At 34.8% G+C, this 12,277-nt stretch overlaps 1 protein-coding gene and 1 pseudogene across 1 annotated transcript in view; both read right to left on the reverse strand.

The window, feature by feature from the left end:
• Positions 1–12,277, reverse strand: part of LOC111546682 — a 46,283-nt gene that overhangs the window by 14,941 nt on the left and 19,065 nt on the right. The gene's annotated exons all lie outside the window — the stretch shown is intronic.
• On the reverse strand, positions 1,149–2,518 carry LOC111546681 (annotated as a pseudogene).

A 12,277-nucleotide genomic window follows, 5' to 3' on the forward strand; every position in this document is an offset into this window, starting at 1 on the left:
AAAAAAATATGTATTGCAAATAACTCAAACCACCATAAAATACAAGTAAAAATCTACACCAACAGGATCTTTGGAAATTATATCAATACATGAAAATTAAATAACATAATTCCAGATGACGACTGGATCAATTAATAGTTAAGATGGACTTTTTTTTGAACTTTCAAAATGTATTTTAATTTCATTCCAAAAAGAAATAAAATTTCTAGATACAAATCATCTCATTCAAATCACTTTTTAACATACATTCTGCAACTTAAAATATTATAAGGAATCAATATTCCCATCTTTTATAATCTCAATATATTATATATTTAATATATTATAGATGTACAACACATACAGGTAGTCAGCAGGTTTACAAAGTAATTTATTTAAAGTCTGATCAGTATTGGTAAATACTTTTAGACTATTAAAGGAACTATTTAGGATCATAGAATAAAATAAAATATGGCAGGTCCAAGCCTAATGGCAAGATTACAAATGTTCATATGGCCAATCATTTTAAAAGAACTCTCTAGTTGGGTAGAATATGTTTTAAAACAATACTCTTCCTATTCTCAAGCAGAAGTAGTTGTAGATATTAACCATATTCACCTCCATTAAATTTAAAATAACTATGCAGTTTTCTTTACTGTAATATACAGTAGCTATCTCTTCCTTTCTGTTGGATTTTATCGTTTCAAGAGTAACTAATACATTACCAACAAGAGAGATTTTAGGCCCTTTCCCTCCCCTAAAGTATGGCTCAGTTTGAAGATTGTTCTATAGACAGCCACTATGACTACCAACAGTACCATAATACCATTAAAAGCAATCAATAACTAGAGTCATTTGAGATGTTTCAAAGACTGCTGGAGGTTTCTGTAAACCAAGGTAATCAGAAATACTTGTAGATAGCCCACTCAAACCAGTAAATACAGAGAGTTAAAATTCCAATGCCATAGTGTAACAGTTAACAATCTATTTTGTAATTTTAAATATAATAACATCAATTCACCCTGAGAATACAAAGGAAACATTTAATACAAGATATTCTGATTTTTCTCCCATTGTATTTACTTTCTTCTGGTTTTCATCAGCCCTTTAAGGACACAAATATTTGAATTTAAAGTGTGATTTTGATATGCTTTTTTGTTAACTGAGATTCATGCCACAGTCAGATATTGGTGATAAAAAAGCCCAAAAAGTCTTGCAGAAAAGAGGCAAGCAGCAATCCACCAGGTCAGAAAAGACAGAAGTCCTCAAAAAAGAAGAAGAGTAAAAATATTTTTAAGCTGCTCAGTGTCACTGTTATTTGTGTAACAGTAACCTTCATCTTCCCTTCAGCTGACGGTAATTCAGAGTAAACAAAATTGTAGAGCAGACTATTATCCACTAGTAAGGTAGAGATAGATTCTGGATAAATACCCCAGGAATGATCGCCTAGTGTTTTCAAAAGCAGAGTTGTGTGAAACAGCATTACCAGAGGCACCACATACTGCAGTGCAATGACACAAAGATAATAAAAGACTCAAGCCACCATTTTCTGTAGCTCAACTGTACTTATTCACCCTGCTTCTTCCTTCATCTGATCCACACATTTTTTGGGCTAAATTTAAATAAGCTTGCAGGTGACTACACATCATGGCCAACCACAAAGCACACAGCAGGATTATTAACCAGAGTCGCAGAGTATCGGATGTGGCTTCTGGCATTAAAGGGATACTTTCATCACCCAAGGTTGGGTTCATAATGTAGTCTTTGGTGACTGGTTTTACCCAGAGCAAAACCATAAATAAATGTGCCAAGAAGCTGATATGAAGTAATGTTTGTGTAATTTTTTCTGTTGTCAAATTCAGGGCATCCAGAAGCATTTGAGCCAGTCGTAATCCAGGAAATGTCAAGAAAGCCCCAATGAGTGAACAGAAAATAGCCAGGAAAAAATTTGAAAGTAAGTTTTGAAACAGGACTCTGAGATTCTAAATCTTGCTTTTCAAGAAACTGCATCACACTATCTGAAAAATTTGTAAATCCTGTTTCAAGTCCAAATTCCAGATAATTTTCTGTTACAATCAACACTACCATTGCTTTGTCAAAGAAAAAAAAAAATCCAAAGGTGACACAAATAGATTTTTCACCACCATATTCATGTGTAATTAATGAAAATAGAACTTTGATTTCAAAAGACAAAACAAGCAGGCACCAGACTAAGCTGATATTCATTTCCTGTGTAGGCTTCATAAACTTGTAATAGACTTCAGTTACTAGATACACAACTGTAGCAGCCACTGTGAAATCCACCAGTCACTGGTATTCTGGGAAATAATACAATGCTAAGGTATTCACTTCTGTATCTGACTTTGTTTCTATATGAAGGTCAATATCCTTTGGAATGGTTAATGGCTTACTTTCAATGTGACCATTATATTTCCTATCTTTTTTGCTTTTCCCTTTTTGCTGATTACCTGCAAGAATTCCACTGATCAAGAGAATAGCGAGGTATAATCTTCTGCATGACACTGTCCATCACCATGTTAACAACAGCTGTATATCTATCACATACTACGAGTGAGAACATGCAGTGTTTGCTTTTCAAGATGGACATGTTTTTAACTATTGAAAGAAGTGAAAATGAAAACACAACATATCAAAATCTATACTATACAGCAAACACATTAAGAACAGGTAGGCAATGGCAATAAACATCTACACCAGAAAGAAGAAAGATTTCATATAAACAATCTAACAATGCACCTCAAGGAAGTGAAAAAGCAAGGACACAGCAAACCCAAAGTTTGCAGGATGAAAGAAATAATAAAGATCGGAGAAAAACTAAAGAGAGACTAAGGAAAGAAATACAAAGGTCAATGAAGTGATAAGTTATTCAAAAATATAACCAATATTGATAAACTGCTAGCTTGCCTAACCAAGAAAAGAGATAAGAAACAAATCAGCAAAATAAAAGAACAGACATTACAACTGATATCACAGAAATACCAAAGATAATCAGAGAATATTATAAATGCTAACAAACAGGAAAATATAGAGGAAATGATTGAATTTCTATAAACACATAACCTATCCAGACTGAATCAGAAGTAGAAAAACTGAACTGATCAATGAATAATGAGACTGAGTCAGTAATAAAATGTCTCCCAACAAAAAAAGAGACAAAATCAGGTCGAATAACTGCTGAATTCTTCCAAATGTATAAAAAAAGAATGAACACCAATCCTCCTCAAACTATTTCAAAAACACGTAAGAGAAAGGAATGCTTCCAAACTTATTTTGTGAGGATACGATACCAAACAAGACAAGGATCCACCAACAACAACACAAAACTATGGGCCAATACCTGTAATAAACATAGATGCAACAGTCTTTAATAAAATGTTAGCAAACCAAATGCTACAGCACATCAAAAGGTAATGCACCATGATCAAGTGAAATTTATACCAAAATTCAAGGATGCTTGCATACACATATCAATACACTGAATACATTGCCTCAGTAGAATGAAGGACAAAACCCATATAACCAGGTCAATAGATGTAGAAAAAGTAATTGATAAAATTTAACATCCGTTCATATTAAAAACTCTCAACAAACTAGACATAGAAAGATCATTCTGTAAAATAGTAAAGGTCATATGTGACAAACTCAAAGCTAACAATATACTGAACAGACAAAAGCTGAAAGCTTTTTCTCTAAGACACCGAACAAAACAAGAATGTTCACTTTCACAAATCTTATTGAACATGAAAGTCCTAATCATTAATCTGGCAAGAGAAAGAAAAACAAAAATAGACATCCAAATTGACTTGCAAAAGGAAGTTAAATTGTCCACTTTGCAGATGACATAATTTTTTATATAGAAAAACCTAAAAAAGACTCCAATAAAAGACTGTAAGAACTCATAAACAAGGCCAGGTGCTGTGGTTCATGCCTGAATTCCTAGCACTTTGGGAGGCCAAGGCAGGTGACTTTCCTGAGGCCAGGAGTTCGAGAACAGCCTGGCCAACATGGTGAGACCCTGTACCTACTAAAAGTGAAAAAACTAGCCCGTGGTGGCATGCGCCTGTAGTCCCCGCTAGTCTGGAGGCTGAGGCAGGAGAATCGCTTGAACCCAGAAGGCAGAGGTTGCAGTGAGCTGAGATCATGCCATTGCACTCCAGCCTGAGTGAAAGAGCAAGACTCCATCTAAAAAAAATAATTAACACACAGAAATCAGTAGTGTTTCAACACATTGACAATAAAATAGTCAAAAAATGAAGCTAGAAGGCAATCCTGTTTACAATAGCTATATAAATTACCAACGAGTAAATTTAGCCAAGACATGAAAAATGTTTGCAAAGATAACTACAGAACACTGATGAAAGAAATTGAAGAGGACACAAACAAATTTAAAGAAATCTCATGCTTATGGATAGAAATAATTACTATCATTAAAATGACTACATTATCCAAAGAAATCTAGAGTCAATGCAATTGCTACCAAAATAACATCATTTTTATAGAAATAAAAAAAACAGAAATCTATCATTTGTATGAAACCTAGAAAGAACTACAACAGCCAAATTAATCCTGAGCAAAACCAATGGAAGAAGATAGAGAACCCAGCAATACACTTCTGTTTGTATAGCCAATTGATTTTCAACAAAGGCAGCTAGAATGTACACTGGGGAAAGAATACCTTCTTCAATAAATGGTGCTGGGAAAATTGAATATCCATATGCAAAAGATTGAAACTGTATCTCTCACTATACACAAAAGTCAACCCAAGATGGATTAATGACTTAAACATAAGACCTAAAAGTATAAAACTACAAGAAGAAAACATTATAAAAATCAGAACATTGGTCTAGGCAAAGATTTTTTGGTTAAGACCTCAAAACCACAGCCAACTAAAAGCAAAATAGAAAAAAATGAAACTATAATAAATGAAAAAGCTTCTGCACTGCAAAAGAAATAATCAAAACACCAAAGAGACAAACTGTTGCATAGAATATACTGAAACGTGTTCAACTGACAACCAATATTTAGAATATATAAGAAACTCAAGCAACTCAAGAATAATAATAATAAAAACTTATTAAAAAAGTGATCAAAGGACATGAATGGATATGTCTCAAGTGATGACACATTAATGAAAAACAGGTCCATGAAAAAATGCTGAACATTCTCTGGGAAATGCAAATCAGAAGCACAATGAGGCATCATCTTACCTCATTTAGAATGGCTATGATTAAAAAGACAAAAAATAGCCGGGTGCGGTGGCTCAAGCCTGTAATCCCAGCACTTTGGGAGGCCGAGATGGGCGGATCACGAGGTCAGGAGATCGAGAGCATCCTGGCTAACCTGGTGAAACCCTGTCTCTACTAAAAAAGACAAAAAACTAGCCGGGCGTGGTGGCGGGCACCTGTAGTCCCAGCTACTCGGGAGGCTGAGGCAGGAGAATGGCGTAAACCCGGGAGGCGGAGCTTACAGTGAGCTGAGATCCGGCCACTGCACTCCAGCCTGGGTGACAGAGCGAGACTCCGTCTCAAAAAAAAAAAGACAAAAAATAATAGACACTGTTGAGAATATGATAAAAATTAATGTTTATATGCTGTTGGTGGGAATGTAAATTAGTACAACCAGTATAGAAAACAGTATAGATATTTCTCCAAAAAGTAAAAATAGAACTTCCAGATGATTCAGGACCCCACTATTGGGTATTTACTCAAAGGAAACTAAATCAGTATACCAAAGGAATACATGCACTCACATGTGTATCACAGCATTATTCACAATCGAAAAGACACAAAATCAACCAATGTTTCTTCAATGAGCCAATGGATACAGAAGACGTAGTATGCACTCACACACACAATGGAATATCATTCAGCTATAACAAAGAATAAAATTAAGTCATTTGCAACTGGAGGTGACTACGTTGAATGAAATAAGCAAGGCACAGGATTCAAATACCACATGTCCTCAACTCATACATAAGAGCTAAAAACTTGGTCCCATGGAGATAGAGAATAGACTGATAGATACCAGAGGCTGGGAAGTGTGGAAGGGTGGGAGAGGAAAATGAACAGAGACTGGCAAATGGGAAAAACACACTTTCATAGAAAAAATTAAGTTTTAATGTCCAGTGGAAGGCTAGTGTGACTTGTGTTAACAATATATTTTATATTACAAAGTAGCTAAAAGAGAGGTATGGAAATGTTCTCATCACATAGAAATTGTATATATTCAAAATGATATCCTATATACCTTGACTTGATCATTACACATTCTATGCATGTAACAAATACTCACATGTATCCCATACATATGTAAAACATTATGTGTCAATAAAAGAAAAACAAAAAATACAAAGTTTAAATCTAAGCAACTTTAAAATAAATAAACAAAAATATCCCATGACAAACATTTTTATGCTGTTAATTTGCTTTAATGCCCCATTCCCTGAGCAGCTAGTGAATAAACACAAGATTCCAACCTTTGTCATTGACTTTTTCTTTCTAGACCGTGGGATACATTTCCATATGATGGATGCATTCATTACTAAGAAAGAGCAAAAGAAAATTGAAGTTTCTTGAGACTCAGTCATCTCAATAGAATACAGGTGTTTCTAAATTTCCTCAGGCTAGCATTAACTACTTTTTTATGTAGCTCTATATCTACATGAGGATGAAAAATTTTACTCATTATGTATTGCTTCTTTGGATATGTTCTATAAAATAACAAATACTCATTATTAAACATTTGAAATACCTGGAAAATCATCCACAAATATTGTTAATATATTGGTATATTTCCATTCCTTTTATATTTATTTAAATATTTTTATTTTTACTTCAATGATTTTTGGGGTACAGGTGGTTTTTGGTTCATGGGTAATTTTTTAGTAGTGATTTCTTAGATTTTTGTGCACCCATCACCTGAGCAGTGTACACTGTACCTAATATGTTTTTTAAATTATCAGCCCCTCCCAACCTTCTGTCTTGAGTTAAACTTAGTGATGTTTAGTATTTTTGTATGTTTTTTGACTGTGTATCATTTTTTGATAATTGTCTGTTCATGAACTTTGTGTACTTTCTGATGGAATTATTCACTTTTTCTTGCTGATTTGAGTTCCTTGTTAATTATAGATATTAGAATAATATAAGTCACTTATGTTAATGTTATTCTTAAGCATTTGCATTCTCATAGCTTAGCTCCCCCTTATAAGTGAAAACACAAAATACTTGTTTTTTTATTATTGAGTTTCTTCACTTAGAATAATTTCCTCTAGCTCCATTTAAGTTGCTGCAAAAGACATGATTTTGCTCCATTTTTAGGGGGAGTCATATTTCATGGTGCATATATATCACATTTTCTTTATCCACTCCTTGGATGATGGGCACTTAGGTTAATTCTGTATCTTTGTAATTGTGAATTGTGCTGCTATAAACATACATGTTCATATGCCTTTTTCATATAATGACTTTTTTTTAAGACTTATATTTTAAGGGGGGTGGGGTGGTAGATACCCAGAGGTATGATTGCTAAATTGAATGGTGGTTCTACTTTTAGTTCTTTAAGGAATACCCATACTGCTTTCCATAGTGGTTGTACTAACTTACATTCTCACCAGCAATGCAAAAGTTTTCCATTTTTATCACATCTATGCCAATATCTTTATTTTTTTGACTTTTTAATTATAGCCATTTATGCAGGAGTAAGGGGGTATCTCACTGTAGTTCTAATTTGCATTTCTCTGATAATTAGTGATGTTCAGTATTTTTTCATGTTTGTTGGCTGTTTGTATATTTTCTTTAAAAAATTTTCTATTCATGTCCTTTGCCCACATTTGATGGGATTATTTGTTTTTTTCTGGCCAATTTGCCTGAGTTGCTTATAGTTATTGGATATTAATTCTTTCTGATATGCATAGTTTGCATGCAAATATTTGTCTCTGTGGGTTGTCTGTTTACTTGGCTGATTGTTATTATTTGCTATGCAGAAACTTTTTCATTTGATTAGGTCACATTTATTGATTTATTTTTGTTTTATTTGCTTATGAGATCTAAGCCATAAATTCTTTTTCTAAGCCAGTGTCTGGAAGAGGTTTTCTGATGTTATCTTCTAGAATTTATATGGTTTCTAGTCTCAGATTTCAGACTTTGATCCATCAGAAGTTAATTTTTGCATAAGGTGAGAGCTGAAGATTTATTTTCATTCTTCTATATGTGGCTTGATAGTTATTCAAGCAACAATTGATGAATAGGGTGTCATTTTATGTTCTTGTGTGCTTTGTCAAAGATCAGTTGGCTGTATTTGGCTTTATTTCAGGGTTTGTCTATTCTGTTCTGTTGGTCTGCATGCCTATTTTTATACCAGTACCATGCTGCTTTGGTAACTAGAGCCTTGTAGTATAATTTGAAGTCAGGTAATGTGATGACTCCAGATTTGTTGTTTTTGCTTAGTATGGCTTTGGCTCTGAAGGCTCTTTATGGGTTCCACATGAAATTTAGAATAGCTTTTTTTTCCAGTTCTGTGAATAATAATGATGGTATTTTGATACAAATTACATTGAATCTATAGATTGCTTTGGGCAGTATGGTCATTTTTCACAATAATTTTTAATATCTATTAGCCTATTTTCATACTGCTGTAAAGAAGTGCCCAAGACTGGAAATATATATATATATATAATTTATTTATATATAATATTTACATATTATATGTTATATAAAAATATTTATATATATAATAAAATATAATGGAAAGAGATTTAATTGACTCACAGTTCCACAGAGAATGGGAGGACTCATGAAACTTACAGTTATGGTGGAAGTTAAAGGGGAAGCAAGCAAGGCACCTTCTTCATTTGGCAGCAGGAGGGAGAATGAACACAGGAGGAACTATCAAACTCTTATAAAACCATCAGATTTATAAGAATTTACTACCCCAAAAATAGCATGGGGGAAATCACCCCCATGATCCAATTACCTCCACCTGGTCTCTTTCTTGACAAATGGGGATTATGGGAAGTATAATTAAAAATGAGGTTAGTGAAAGGACACAAACTTAACCATGTAAAAATCTATGAGCATGAAATATGTTTCCACTTGTTTGTGTCATCCATGATTTCTTTCAGCAGTGTTTTGTAATTTTCCTTGTAGAGCTCTTTCACTTTTCTTGTTAAATATATTTCTAAGTATTTTATTTATTCATTCATTTATTTATTTTTGCAGCTATTGTAAAACAGATTGAGTTCTTAATTTGATTCTCAGCTTCATTGTTTTTGGTGTATAGCAGTGCTACTAATTTGTGTACATTGATTTTGTACCCTAAGACTTTACTAAATCTGTTTATAAAATCTGGAGGCTTTTTAGATGAGCCTTTTGAGTATTTTAAGTATACGATCATACCACCAGTGAACAGAAACAGTTTGACTTCCTCTTTTCCAGGTTGGATGCCCTTTATGTATTTCTCTTGTTTGATTGCTCTGGCCAGGACTTCCATTACCATGCTGAATATAAGTGATAAAAGTGGGCATCCTTGTCTTGTTGCAGTTCTCAAGGAGAATGTTTTCAAATTTTCTTATTTATTATGATATTGGCAGTGGGTTTGTCATAAATGGTTTTTATTTGTTTGAGGTAAGTGCCTTCTATGCCTATTTTGTTGAGGAAATTTATCATAACATAATTCTGGATTTTATTAAATGCTTTTTCTGCATTTTCAAGATGATCATACTTTTAAAAAAAATTCTGTTCATAAGATGTATCACATTTATTGACTTGCATTTGTTAAATCGTCCCTGCATCCCTAGGATAAAACCTACTTTGTCATGATGTATTATCTTTTTGATGTATTGTTGAATTCAGTTAGCTGTATATTGTTGAGAAGTTTTGCATATATGTTCATCAGGGACATTGGTCTGTAGATGTCCGTTTTTGTTGTAGCCTTTGCTGGTTTTGCTATTAGTATGATACTGGCTGTACAGAATAGTGTAGGAAACATTTCCTTTTTCTTTATTTTTTGGAATAGTATTAGTAGAAATAGTACCAATTCTTCTTTGAATATCTAATTGAATTCAGCTGTGAATCCCTCTGGTTTTAGCCTTTTTGGTTGTTGGCAACTTTCTTTTTATTATCAATTCTATCTCGCTGCTTGTTATTAGGCTGTTCATGGTTTCTATTTCTTACTGATTTAAGAGGGTTGTGTATTTTCAAAGATCTGTCAATTTTCTCTAGATTTCCTAGTCTGTACATGTAAAGGTGCTCATAGTAGCCTTAAATAATTTTTTATAATTTTTGTGTTATTGATTGTAATATGTCCAGTTTTATTTCTAACTGAGCTTATTTAGATTTTCTCTTTTCTTTTCTTGACTAATCTTCAAATGGGCTCTCAATTTTGTTTATCTTTTCAAAAAATAGCTCTTTGTTTCATTTATCTTTTCTATTTTTTGTTTCAATGTCCTTCAGTTCTGCTCTTATCTTTGTTATTTCTTGCTTTCTGCTTTGTTTGGGTTTACTTTGTTCTTGTTTCTCTAGTTTCTTGAAGTGTGACCTTAGCTGTCTATTCATGCTCTTTCAGACTTTTTGGTGTAGGCATTTAATGCTATAAACTTTCCTCTTACCACCATTTTTGCTGTATCCCAGATGTTTGGATAATTTGTGTCATTATTATTGTTTTTTAAAAATAATTGTTAAATTTCCATCTTGATTTAATTTTTAACTCAAACATTAATCAAGAGAAGATTGTTGAATTTTCATTTATTTTTATAGTTTTAAGGGTTCCTTTTGATGGTAATTTCCAGTTTTATTTCACTTTCTTGATATGATTTTGATTTCTCTAAATTTATTGAGACTTGTTTTTTTGTGGCCTGTTATATGGTATATCTTGAAGAATTTTCCATGTGCTGAAGAGAAGAATGCATATTCTGCAGTTTGGGAGAAGAATGTTCTGTGAATGCCTGTTAGGTGTATTTGTTCTAGAGTGTAATTTAAATTCATAGCTGCTTCTTTACTTTATGTCTTGATGATTTGTGTAGTGCTGTCAGTAAAGTATTGAAGTTCCCCATTATTACTGTGTTGCTGTTTTTCTGAGTTCTCAGGTGTTAGTGTGTCCGGAATTGGTGGGTTATTAGTCTCGCTGACTTCAAGAATGAAGCCATGGACCCTCGCAGTGAGTGTTACAGTTCTTAAAGATGGTGTGTCTGGAGTTTGTTCCTTCAGATGTTCAGATGTGTCTGGAGTTTCTTCCGTCTGGTGGGTTCATGGTCTCACTGACTTCAGGAGTGAAGCTGCAGACCTTTGCAGTGAGTGTTACAGCTCTTAAAGGCAGTGCATCTGGAGTTATTCATTCCTTCCAGCAGGTTCGTGGTCTCCCTGGCTTCAGGAGTTAAGCTGCACACCTTCACAGTGAATGTTACAGCTCATAAAGGCAGTGTGTCCGGAGTTGTTCGTTCCTCCCAGTGGGTTTGTGATCTCACTGGCTTCAGGAATGAAGCTGCAGACCTTCACCTTGAGTATTACAGCTCAAAAAGGTGGCATGGACCTAAAGAGTGAGCAGCAGCAAGATTTATTGCAAAGAGTGAAAGAACAATGCTTCCACAGCATGGAAAGGGACCTGAGTGGGTTGCCACTGATGGCTCAGGTGGCCTGCTTTTATTCCCTTAATTGTCCCCATCCATATCCTGCTGATTGGTCCATTTTAGAGAGAGCTGATTGGTCCATTTAACAGAGTGCTGACTGATCCATTTTACAGAGAGTTGATTGGTTCGTTTTGACAGAGTGTTGATTTGTGCATTTACAATCCTTTAGCTAGACACAATGCTGATTGGTGTGTTTACAATCCTTTAGCTAGACACAAAAGTTCTCCAAGTCCCCCACCAGATTAGCTAGACACAGAGTGCTGACTGGTGAGTTTAAAACCTTTAGCTAGACACAGAGAGCTGATTGGTGCATTTACAAACCTTTAGCTAGACAGAAAAGTTCTCCAGGTCCCCACCAGACCCAGAAGCCCAGCTGGCTTTACCTCTCAATGGTACTCACCACGGGACTGTGGCACCTAGCCCAGGAACTCTGTCAGCCCAGAGGGAGCTTGGCCCCAGTCAAGCCCAGCAGGCACCAGCTGGCCACACCGAGTGCAGGGCACGCCGATCCCCTACCCACCCAGAACTTGCACCAGCCCATGAGTGCCATGTGCAGCCCCAACTCCTGCCAGTGCCTCTCCCTCCACAGCTCCTTGCAAGCAGAGGGAGCCAGCTCACCTTGGCCATCCCCAGAGAGGGCTCATAGTGCAGTGGCAG

The sequence above is a fragment of the Piliocolobus tephrosceles genome, chromosome 9 (genome assembly GCF_002776525.5).
Source record: "Piliocolobus tephrosceles isolate RC106 chromosome 9, ASM277652v3, whole genome shotgun sequence".
In the NCBI taxonomy this organism is placed as follows: Eukaryota; Metazoa; Chordata; class Mammalia; order Primates; family Cercopithecidae; genus Piliocolobus; species Piliocolobus tephrosceles.